Source organism: Pelodiscus sinensis, chromosome 19 (assembly GCF_052426305.1).
Source record: "Pelodiscus sinensis isolate ZL-2025 chromosome 19, ASM5242630v1, whole genome shotgun sequence".
Classification (NCBI taxonomy): domain Eukaryota; kingdom Metazoa; phylum Chordata; order Testudines; family Trionychidae; genus Pelodiscus; species Pelodiscus sinensis.
Genome location: NC_143070.1, coordinates 23,341,196 through 23,353,973, shown reverse-complemented (window position 1 = coordinate 23,353,973; position 12,778 = coordinate 23,341,196).

The window sequence follows — 12,778 nt, the reverse complement described above, 5'->3', positions numbered from 1 at the left end:
GCCCCTGGCTCTGCCCAGGACAGATGTAGGATCCATGGATACTACCACTGCCCAGCCAGCTCTTACTGTGACGTGAAGGGGGTAAGAACCACAAGGGCAGTGGAGGGGAGCCTCAGACTTTCCACGTGCTCTGGCTGGGGGTGTGGACATGGGCTGGGGCTGCTTATGGGCCCCCCACCAGTGTTTCCTGTAAGCTGAGCGCTTGGGCAGCCACTCAGGAGCAATTCAGGTGCTGCCCAGCTGATTAGCAGAGTCCCCACAGCCAGCTGCCTGGGTTTGAGTGGTGCACATCTGCACCTGCCAGAGTGCATAGAACAACATTTATTCCACACATATATGGAAAAAATTTGAGGAAACCTTGCCCCTGTCCTAGCAGGACAGCCTGAGTGACAGATAGCCTGCTCCCTCCCCAAGCCCCCCAACACTCTGGTTTCTGCCCAACCCAAAGGAGCGTTTGCCCCAACTCACTGGCACCTCCTGGCTGAAAGCAAACCCAGCACCTGCAGCCAGTCCTATGGCACCGTCACCAGCAATTTACTGGCCCAGAGAAGGGAAGGAGAGTTACTCACACAGCAAACGCAGCAGCCAGAAACACGCACACGCACATGGTGCACTCCTGCCTGGCCCAGGGAATAGAGGCGCCTCTGGTGAACCAGCTCAGTGTGTCCTGTAGCACCAGCCCACCAGCTGCAGATTCCTCAGTTTGTGCCAAACCCTCCCCTCCACCATCCCCCTCCCTCCCTGCCCCACCCCCCTGTCTAAGCCTGGGAGAGAGAAAGTTCTTCCTGCCCTGGCTCATCCTTCCCTCCCCCAGAGCTCACACTGATAAGAGGGTTTGGGGCCCAGCTCCTCTTCAAGGGCAGGCAGAGGAGGGGAGCAGCTAACAGAGTCTTATGCTCCACAGTGGCTTGTCTGGTGTCTGGAGCTCCCTGTGCCAGGCAGGAGATGCCCCCTCCCCCGTCCCCTGGACAGACCAGGGTCTCACACTTGGCTCTGCCCTTCTCCTGGCCTTGGGCTGCTCCCGGTGTCACAACAAACCCTCGACCAGCCCCTGAGAAACACTGAACCCTCGCCCAGCGCCACAGGCACAGCCAGTCCCAGGGGTCAGCACCGGCAGCCACCCCCCAGTATTTCCCAGAGTATTTCCCAGCCCTGTCTCTGCCAGTCCAAGGCCTGTTTTAACCACATGGACACCCCAGGGAGCCAACTGGCTGCCGGCTGGCATGTGCCAGTGTCCAGGGAGGTCTGGGGCCTGGGCAGGAGCTGGCACCTGGAGGGAGGAGGAGGAGGCAGCATCACAATGGCCCTGCATGTCTGTGGTGAGCGGCCATGCAATGCACACCACACACTGACCATCACGGGGAGCCATGTCACAGCACTGGACGGGCTAACAAATCCCTTCCCAACAGGCTTTTGGCCAGAAAATCTCCCCTTGCTCCTCACACCGACCCACCCCGTTGCCAGGGCTAGACCCACTGACACCCCCGCAGCACAAAGTGTCTGTGCAGGCCCCACAGCTCAGCCCCCTGCCCGCTGCTCTTATTTCAGTCACGTCCCCGCCCACCTTCCCCTTGCTATGTCTGCGCCAGAGTCGCGCCGGTGCCGGGCTCCCCAGTGGCTGCAGAAGGGAAATAAACCCCCGTGCACAGCCGAGAAGAAAGGCCTGGGGGCCACATACACCAGCCCTGAGGGGCTGAGACCGATCCCCAGGCACCTCACTGACCAGCGCCTGCCCAGTCACAGGACGCACTGGGACCCACCCACCCTGAGCTGGGCCCATGGGCTCCCTGGGTAGGGAAAGGGGAGAGACGCCCCCCCGGAATGGGCCCCACACATGCCAGTATGCGAGCCAGAGCCAGCCAATGGGAGACCCCCATAGAGTGTGTGACCTAAGTCCTGGCTCTCATGGAGTTGGTGACTCATGCTGCAGTAGACAGGTGCTGAGCTCAGCCTAGGAACCCCTCTCCTGGGGCCAGGGGGCTGTAGCCAGACATGATCCCCATCTTGTCCCTCCCCTCCCCCAGAGAGCAAGAGAAGGGCAGTCAGCCTTTGATGCCCTGGGAACACAGGTGTGCTGCCTGTCCCTGACTCTACTATAAACAGAAACCAGACAGTAAATGGGCTACCTGATGACCCGGGGCCTCCTGCTGCCCTGATGGCTAGTACCAGTAATTGACATGCCCGCACTGTCCCAGGAGAGGAATCTTCACCCATCACATACCAGAGGTGCCCATTGTCCGCACTTTCCCAGGTGTGAATTATGCTTTGCACCCTTCGTGGGAAATTTGGTGTTCAAAGCCATTTTTCCTAAATTGGCCACTTGAGACCAGGAAGAAGCCTACGTGACCCAAGGGGTGTAAAGAGGGGTATAGTAGCCCACCCCATTTGATCTACAATCACCTACACCTGCTGGCAGGTATTGATTGTCTCCCCAGGTCCGTGGGATGCCCAACCTCGCCCTACTTCTTCCCGAGGGATTGAGAGAAAGACGCTGGCCACGCCAAGTCTGGAATGCAGGGGTGAGAATTATACCTGCAATGTGTTTCTTTATGTGTACACTTTAATTGTTACTATGTTATAAGTTTAGTTACTTTATTATAGTTTCTTAAGTCAAACTGCTTCATCTCTACTGTAAAACTGCCTTTGGTAAGGTCACTTAGCTATAAACTGTGGAACCCAATTAACTTGTCAATCAAACCGCAGGGAGTCTTTGTATCTATCTGTAAACTGCAATATACACTTAACTTCTGTTAGAACGGCCATTCCCTTCTATGTAAACTCCAGTATCTTGTTAGGCTGTCAATCACACTTAAGAAAACTTCCTCCTTAATGGAAGCACTCCCAGTGGCCATTTTGTTTCATTGTAAACCTGCGGTCAGCAATTATCCAATCAGACTGCAGGAAAATCATTAGCTTGTCAATCAAAGGTGCAGCAGCCATTTTGCTTCATTCATAAATTGGGCGGCCATTTTTAAAGCCCCAAGAAATCATTTTCCTGTCAATCAAATCGCCGCGGTTTGCTTTCGGACCGCTGCCTAAATTAAAGTGAAAATAAGTTGGTGTCCTCAGTCACTTTATATATTGAACCAAGTTTTCTTTATTTTCTTTCTTCTTTCTCCTACAAATAAGCCAGTGCGTGTCAAGTTTCTGACTTGAACCCGTGCTGCTGTACCCGAACCGAACACAAACAAAAGAACTCCAGCCGGTCATAAGGGACAGATACAGTGAGCTTGGCATTTGGATTGTGTCGCTTCCAGATGACAGAGTCGTTGGGGCATCTCTCAGCCTCCCCAGGCTGCCCGCTTCGAAGGGATCATGTATCCTAACAGTAAAAATCTGAGGTGTAATAAGCTCTCCCTGTAAACTTCTTGGGGTGCCCGTCAATCTTCTCCAGGTTGCCCGCTGCGAAGGGACTCTGGTCTCAGCAGTTGAAGTCTCAGCTGTATGACTAACACACACACACACATACACACCAACCACTCACTGCCCTGACCACCGGCTGACAGAATTGGCGTAGTCGGCAGGATTTGTGATATCGGTTCAAAATACAGCAGCATGAAGCCAGTCACTGATTCTAGCAAGGTAGAAAAGAGTTTCACCCAGGAAGGTTGGGCTGACCTTAAATGGGATAAAGAAATGTTAGAGGAGGAGTGGGGAAATCCTGAGGAACTGTGGTTGCAGTTCTGTAACTGGAGAACAGCTTGTAAAATGAAAAGGGGAAAGGAGCATGTATTTGGCTATTTAAAGGTGCCCTGCAGACAGCATGTAAAAGCCATTTAAAATTGGAACTGGAGCGTGAAAGGGTACAGAAGGAAAGGGATGAACCTAGACATCTGGGCGCACTTGCTAAGCAATGATGTGCACCAATTAGAACAATGTCTTGCTCCAATAATAAAAAGGGAGGGAGCAGAAAGGAGAGCGAGATTAGAGAGCAAGCCCCGAAAAATTAATCAAGCCAAAGTAGAGGCTGCTCTCTGGGTAGATCCGGAGGATTGGGATGGAGACATCTGGGACTCCTCCGATGATGAGTGTCCCACCTCCCCTGAGTTAGGGAATCCCCCTGTCCATATGAGACCCATCATCACATACCAAATGGATTTAACTGAGAAGGAAGAGGGTGAGGTGGATGAAGATAACCCCTCCATTGGCAAAAGGACAGAACCCCGACCTACCCGAATTATTACTCGCAGTTATGAGCCTGCAGAGTTGAGGAGGAAAAAGGATGAATTTGCCAAGAGACCTGGGGAAGGCGTGATAGAGTGGCTGGCTAGGATATGGGATACAGGAGCTGGCTGTATCCAACTGTCCTCCTGGGAGTGTGGCAGGGTAAATCTGGGTGCAGGAATATTCCTTAGCCCCAGGAATCAGGAGGGTCCAAAGTTTATATGGACCTTTGCCTATAGATGGGCTCGGGGAATTCACCACACTGATAGAGGTGAACCCACTAGCATCCCATGGATTAATGGGGATGAACTTAAAGGAGCCCTACAAACTGTTGCTATAATAGCTATGCTTTATCAAGGGGGTCCCCAGAATAGGAGGCAGGAAGAGAACCCTTGGGAACAACAGGTAGTAACAGGAGATTTAAGACCAGTGCTAAAAGGGGCTCCCGGATCCTATAAGGCTATAGCGCTAGCCAGAAGAAATCATGCTCAGAACCACCACCTGACCTATCAGAACTTATTTGATTTTATGCTGTGAGATCGCCAAGAATTTGGGGAAACTGAGGCACCGCAGGTTAAAGTTAAGATGCAGAACTTAAAAGGAGCAAGAGCAAGCAGGAAGGTTTTAAGCCTAGACATGAAGTAACACCACAGGAGAGGGAATTTAGGACTAAATTGTGGAAACGGTGCTTGGATCTAGGGTTCACCTGAGATCTATTACATGGGCTGGCAACCGATAAGCTAAAGCTTCTGGCTGCCTCGAAGGGGGTTGAGCAGGAGAAAGCAGCAGTCACTCCTAGTGCTCCCTGCTTCAGCTCCGAACCTCCACACGCACAGCTAAGGCAGCAATTACATGAGCTGCTGCCGCTAATTGAAACTAACCAGGGAAACTGACAGGCGGGAGTGGGATCTCTCTCTGTATAAATAAACTTGAGCAGGCAGAGAGGGAAAATCCTAGCAACGACCCCCGGATCTTAGTAACAGTTAATGATAAGACTGCTGTCTCTTTCTTGGTAGACACTGGAGCCCAATTATCCATGATTAAAAGAGAAAACTTTTTCGGACCTCCACCTTCTGGCCGAAAGCAGGTTTTGGTCACAGGAGTGAACGGCACTATTGTGTCTTACCCGCTGGTCAAAGTAAAGCTGGATATCCCTTTAAACCCCTACCAGCAGCCCAGGAAACATGAATTGATACTTGGGAATGCCAATACACTGGGCATGGACATCCTAAAGGGCAAGGAAGGAATCATTGGTGGGAAAAGGTGGGCATTCGGAGCCGGCTGCAAACCCAGCACAGCAATCCTGGAGGAAGGGAAAGTTCCCCTCTATAGTGTCAGGTTACTAGCCCAAGCTCCTGCTCTCCCACCATCAGCTGTGACTCATGTAAAACAATACAATGTCCCAGCTGAAGCTATAGCGCCTGTCACTGAGCTAATTAAAGATCTGGAAACACGGGGGCTATGTCTAGACTGGCATGATTTTCCAGAAATGCTTTTAACGGAAAAGTTTTCCGTTAAAAGCATTTTCGGAAAAGTGCGTCTAGATTGGCAGGACACTTTTCCGCAAAAGCACTTTTTCCAGAAAAGTGTCCGTGGCCAATCTAGACACGCTTTTCTGCAAAAAAGCCCCAATCACCATTTTCGCGATGGGGGCTTTTTTGCGGAAAACAAATCTCTGCTGTCTACACTGGCCCTTTTGCGCAAAAGTTTTTCGGAAAAAGACTTTTGCCTGAACGGGAGCAGCATAGTATTTCCACAAAAGCACTGACAATCTTACATGAGATCGTCAGTGCTTTTGCGGAAATTAAAGCAGCCAGTGTAGACAGCTGGCATGTTTTTCTGCAAAAGCAGATGATTTTGCGGAAAAACTTGCCAGTCTAGACACAGCCGGGGAGTTTTAATTCGCACTCACTCCCCATACAACTCCCCAGAATGGCCGGTAAAGAAACCTAATGGTAAATGGAGGCTTACAATTGATTACAGAAAATTAAAGTGTAACATAGGGCCCCTAACAACAGCAGTCCCCAACATAGCAAGCATTGTAAATACCATACAGACTTGGAACAAGCAATGGCTAGCCGTGCTAGATATAAAGGACATGTTTTTCATGGTCCCTTTACAGCCTGCAGACCAGAACAGATTTGTTTTTACATGGAAGGGTGTCCAATACACTTTCACATGTATGCCCCAAGGGTTCAAGCATTCGCCCACTATTTGCCATGGGGCACTGTCAAAGGTCCTAGATGGTTTAACCATGCCACCTAGTATCCAAATGCTGCAATATATAGATGACATTGTGATAGGAGGGGATACTGCTGAAGAAGTGCAGCAGGCTGTGGATTTAGTAAAGACTGCCTTAGAAAATCTTGGGTTAGCTTTACCCCCAGATAAGTGCCAGGGAACCTCTCATGAGGTGAAGTTCCTGGGTGCTGTCTGGATGGGAGGGCGGAGGTCGGTGCCTGATGACACTGTACAGGAACTGAGCCAGGCACCTTCACCTCGGGACAAGTCCCAACTAAGGCAAACCCTGGGGCTGTGTCTACACTGGCCACTTATTCCGGAAAATCAGCCGCTTTTCCGGAATAACTTGCCAGCTGTCTACACTGGCCGCTTGAATTTCCAGAAAAGCACTGACGATCTACTGTAAAATCATCAGTGCTTTTCCGGAAAAACTATGCTGCTCCCATTCGGGCAAAAGGCCTTTTCTGGAAAACTGTTCTGGAAAAGGGCCAGTGTAGACAGCACAGATTTCTTTTCCGCAAAAAATCCCCGATCGTGAAAATGGCGATCGGGGCTTTTTTGTGGAAAAGCGCGTCTACATTGGCACGGACGCTTTACTGGAAAAAGTGCTTTTCCGTAAAAGCATCCTGCCAATGTAGACGCGCTTTTTCCGGAAATACTTATAACGGAAAACTGTTCTGTTTTAAGCATTTCCGAAAAATCATGCCAGTGTAGATGTAGCCATGCAGTGCGCTCCTGCCTGGCCCAAGGGAATAGACACACCTCTGGTGAGCCAGCTCACTGGCTGTGTCTACACTGGCAAGTTATTCTGGAAAATCAGCCGCTTTTCCGGAAAAACTTGCTAGCTGTCTACACTGGCCGCTTGAATTTCCGGAAAAGCACTGATGATCTAATGTAAAATCATCAGTGCTTTTCCGGAAAAACTATGCTGCTCCCATTCGGGCAAAAGTCTTTTTCCAGAGAACTGTTCCAGAAAAGGGCCAGTGTAGACAGCACAGTAGTGTTTTCCGCAAAAAAGCCCCGATCATGAAAATGATGATCGGGGCTTTTTTGCGGAAAAGCGCATCTAGATTGGCCACGGACGCTTTTCTGGAAAAAGTGCTTTTGCAGAAAAGTGTCCTGCCAATCTAGACGCGCTTTTCCGAAAATGCTTTTAACAAAACACTTTTCCGTTAAAAGCATTTCCGGAAATTCATACCAGTGAAGACGTAGCCCCAGTGTCCTATAGAACCATCCCACACAGGATAGCTGCAAATCCCTCAGTTTGTTCCAATCCCTCCCCCCACCGCCATCCCCCTCCCTCCCTGCCCCACTCTCAGCATCTAAGCCTGGGAGAGAGAAAGTTCTTTCCGCCCTGGCTTGTCCTTCCCTCCCCAAGAGCTCACACTGATACGAGGGTTTGGGGCTGGCTCCTCTTCAGAGGGCATGTGGAGGAGGGAGCAATGAACAGAGTCTTGTCTGGAGCTTCCTATGCGAGGCAGGCGATGCCCCCGACACACTAGACTCTGCCATTGTGCGCAGATGCTGAGTCTAGCTTTTCCATAAACTCCACAACCAAGTTAGATGCCAAATCCACATTCGTTTCTCTTAACACCTGGCTTGAGTTTCAACATCCCTGCACCCGCAACAATGGGATTCAATTCTGAGCACCCAGTGTTTTCCAGAAACAAGCCACTAATCATGGCTACAGCTGCCTAAATTTAGGTTCCTGCAGCTAAAATACCTGGTTTTCCTCCATATATTTGTAGCATAGACTCAGGCCCTCTCATAGGGTATGTCTACACTACCCCGCTAGTTCGAACTAGCGGGGTAATGTATGCATACCGAACGTGCAAATGAAGCCCGGGATTTGAATTTCCCATGTGGTGAGTGTTTGCAGGATGAGACCCTGAAATTTGTAGATTTGCAGTATCCAAGGGGAACGTTAGCCCTGCAGTCTGACCCCCTCTGTGACACAAGCCATTGCACTTAGCCCAGCTACCCAGGCACAAAGCTGTTTCCCCACAGAATGTTTTCTACTAAGTTGCCCAGTGCTGAGTTGACAGTATGAGGAGATGGAGAATCCACCACTTCCTGTGGCCACTGGTTTCTGTGGCTCATCATCGACCCTAGGGAACATTTGTGCCTCCTCTCTAGCCTGAAATTGTCTGGCTTCAGCTTCCACACTGAGCCCTGTCCACTAGACCAGTGGCTCCCAACCTTGTTTTATACAGCGGACCGGTAAAGCCATTCACAAACCCTTGGCAGACAGGCAAGATTTTCTTTGCATATTTTTTTATGCAAATAACGACTATGCAAATGAAATGTGCCAGTCCGTGATGGATCAGAGTTTGCCAATATCTACAACATAAAAAAAAAATTCAGAAGAAGGAATTCCCGCCTCGCTGTTGAGTGGGCGACTGGTGCAGGGAGGGGCATCCGCCGGGGCAGGGGCATTTGGGACTCCCTATTTAGTAGCAAATATTTTTGGGGCCCAGGAGCTGATGCCCCCTATTGCTACCACCAGTCAGTCACCTCTGCCCTGTCCCCCCTGCTCCATGAGGTGGGGGAGCTGCCATTGTATCTCCCCCGCCCCGGCTGTACAACCCCTGCCCTGTGTCTCCCCTTCCCCAGCCAGGCTGCTCTTGCTCCCATAGTCACGCCCCTGCCTCCCCTCCCACATCCCCCTTTCCCTGCCTGTGACACCCCTCAGAGTTTTGTTCCATTGCACCCCTGCTCCCATTCACCCCATAAGTGTTCCCTGAATCCCCCCATCTCTCTTCACACCTCCTGCATGCCTCTCCTGCCCCAGCCTCACATATCCCTGTTCCCCTCTTCAGCTCCTTCCCGATCTCCACCCCAGGGCTGGCTGCCCTGCCCTGCACACGCCCCTCACCGGCCCTTACTCCATTTCAAAGGCAGAGGTGCAATTGGGACTGGGTGCGAGCTGGGAATCAGCTGTCCAGTCTCAGGCTCGGTACCAGATGCTGCACCTCTTCTTTTGAAATGCCCCTCCCTTTAAAAAGCAGAGGCACAGCATCTGGGACTGGCTATGAGCCTGGATATGTGATTCCTGGTTCACCCTGTTCTCCTCCATGCCTCTGTCTCCCCTGCCACTTTCCTGATAAAAATATTTGCGCAAAATCTTGCCAATCTAGATGCAGCCCCACAGTCTGCAAGGCTGCTAGCTCAGTGATGTCGTCAGGGTACAGTAGGCAGGCAACAGTCTTTCTAGTGCTCTGGCATTCACCTTGGCTGTGTCTACACTGTTCTTGTGACAGAAATATGCAAATGAGGCTGAGCATGGACTGTCCTGCGCCTCATTTGCATATCTAATGAGCCACCATTTTTGCAGGAGAGGGTCCTGTGCCAGGAGCTGTCTTCACTGCCCCTTCTTGCGCAAGACAAACCCTCGCCAGTGTAGACATAGCTCCTGTCATTCTGGATTGATGGGGGGGGGCTCGCTCTCCCGCTGCCCCTGCCCCGCTGCCCCACACAGGAGCTGCCGGAGGTGGGTGTGCTCCCACGCGAGGGGACAGGGGGCCCAGCGGGGACAGGAGCAGCCCCACTGGTGTGGGCTCCCTGGTGTCCCCCCGTGAAATGCACAAGAGCCGTGGGGGAGAGGGAAGGGGAGCCGCACACGAACCCGCAATCTCCTCCCCGGGCGCCCACGCGGGTCCCTGCAGCCCCAGCCCCGCCTCTCGACCGACCAGCAAAGAGGCGGGGGCTGGTCACGTGTCAGCACCGTCACGCGCCGGGTGGGCAGGGGAGACCCCGCATGTTGACGGGCGGGAGCCGAACAACAGCACACGCCAGTCCCGCCCCCCGGCACGTGGCACTGCCTCCCCAGCGCGGCTGTGAGGAAACCCCGCCCCCCATTGTTACACGTGGGGCGGGGCCGAGATGGGGGTGGGGTTGGGGCAGCCGCCGGGCCGGACCCTCGCGAGGTGGGGGGGCATTTGCAGGGACCGCACCTAGCGCGGCAGGGTGGGGTCACCCAGCGGGGGGCGGGGCCAGAACATCGGGATGCAGGGGGCGGGGCTGGGCTCTGGGAGCTCTGGTGCGGGAGGGGCCGGGGGTGCAGAGTGTGGGGCAGGGGCTGGGGGCAGGCTCCGGGCTGGGGGAGATATGGGGCGAGCGGTGCGGTACTTTCCTGCCCCCCCCCGGGCGAAAGGGGCAGTTCGGGGGAGTTTCCAAAGGGGTCTGGGTCCATTTCACACCCATTTCCCAGGCTCCCTCCCTGCTCCAGGCTCGGCTGCTCAGCCTGCCCCCCCCCCAACTCTGCACCAAGCCCCAGAATTATCCCCGCCCCGATTCCCCGCGCCCCACAGGCCCACAGCCCCGCCCCCTTCGCACCCCCCACCGGCTCCCCTTCTCCCCAGGGGCTGCGAGGAGCGAGGGCGCCTGCAAGTCCCCGCCTGTGCCCCGCTGCTCCGCCTGACACCCCCTGGGTCCTAGCGCCCTGCGATCCCTGGGCTCTTTGCCCCACATGTGTCCCTGGCTGCGCGGCTGCTCTCCCCTGGGGGCCATGGAGCTGCGGCGTGATGGCTCCTGCTCCTCTGGGTTCTTGTGGAGTCAATTAACCTGCCCCGGGCTGTAGGAACCCCCCCCCAGTTCCTCTGCCCCCCAGGACTCCCTGCTGTGGGGGTTGCTTCTGGGAGCTGGTATCACACCTGCCTCCTGCCCTTTGCTGATTCTGCTGGTCGCTGCACCCTGCAGCCCCCTGGACAGTGCTCTGGGAGCTGGGACATTCCCACCCCAGAGGGGCCCCTCTCCCCACTCACTGGCCCAGGAGTACAGGGGAGGATAAGGGTGCATCTGTCAGTTTCCCCTCCTGCCTCTCTCCAGCCTTTGCTCCAGGGCTGGGAGCTGAGACATTACCAGCCCCACGTGCTGTTGCCCATCCCTGCCCCACCCCACATGTCGCTAGGCCCTAGGTCAGGGGGTGCAATGTTGCCATGGATACGGGACACTCCTGTCACAATGAGCAACCTCTGCCTTTGCCCATCCCCCGGGGGGGGGCAGAACAGGAGGCCAAGGCCCCCCCCCCCACTGTTGAATGTGGACAGGTCTGGCCTGGCCTCTTCTTCCCAGACGCCCCTGCTCCTCCCCAAACCCCCTGCGCTCGGCCCCCGCCCCACCCTGGCCAGAAGCTGGAGCCCTGCCCAGAGAGGAGAAGCCCTGAGGTGCCAATACAGCTGGGGCCATCACAGGACCATCCACCTGGGGATGGGGGGCTCAAAAGCTGCCCCTGGCTGATGGATTGGTCCAAGCATCCCCTGCCCAGGGCACATGGAGGGTCCATGGATGCCCCCCACTGCCCAGCCAGCTCTTACTGTAATGTGAATGGGGTAAGAACCACAGGGGCAGTTGTAGGGAGCCTCAGACTCCACCTGCCCTGGGCGGGGGTGTGGACATGGGCTGGGGCTGCTCATGGGCCCCCCACCAGTTTTCCCTGTAAGCTGAGCACTTGGGCAGCCACTCAGGAGAGATTCAGGTGCTGCCCAGGTGATTAGCAGAGCCTCCCCCCGCCCCCCACCCCAGGCAGCAGCCTGTGTTTCTATGGGTGGTGCACATCTGCACCTACCTTGGTGCACACACCAACATTTATTCTACACATAGAAACAAATTCAAAGGAACCCTCCTCCCCCCACCCCAGCAGGACACCCTGTGTGACAGATACCTGCTCCCTCCCCAAGCTCCACAACACTCTGGTTTCTGCCCATCCCAAAGGAGCGTTTGCCCCAAGTCACTGGCACCTCCTGGCTGAAAGCAAACCCAGCGCCTGCAGCCAGTCCTATGGCACCGTCACCAACGATTTACTGGCCCAGAGAAGGGAAGGAGAGTTACTCACAGGGAGAACGCAGCAGCTGGACACGCACACGGTGCGCTCCTGCCTGGTCCTAGGGAATAGAGGCACCTCTGGTGAGCAAGCTCGGTGTGGGGCCACTGCAGATCCCTCAGTTTGTACCTAACCCTCCCCCCCTCACCAACCCCCTCCCTCTCTGGCCCACACCCAGCATCTAAGCCCAGTAGAGAGAAAGTTCTTCCTGCCCTGGCTTGTCCTTCCCTCCCACTGATAAACTCACACTGATAAGAGGAATGTTTGGGGCACGGCTCCTCTTCTAGGGCACAAGGAGGAGGGAGGGAAGCAACCAACAGAGTATTTTGCTCACAATTCTCCTGCCTAGCTTCTCTGGGGTCTGGAGCTTCTTGTGCCAGGCAGGAGATGTCCCTCCCACCCCTACAGACACACCAGGTTCTCACACTTGGCTCTGCCCATCTCCTGGCCTTGGGCTGGTCCTGGTGTCATAACAAACCCTTGTCCGGCCCCTAAGAAACACCAAACTCTCACCCAGTGCCACAGGCACAGCCAGTCCCAGGGGGTCAGCAC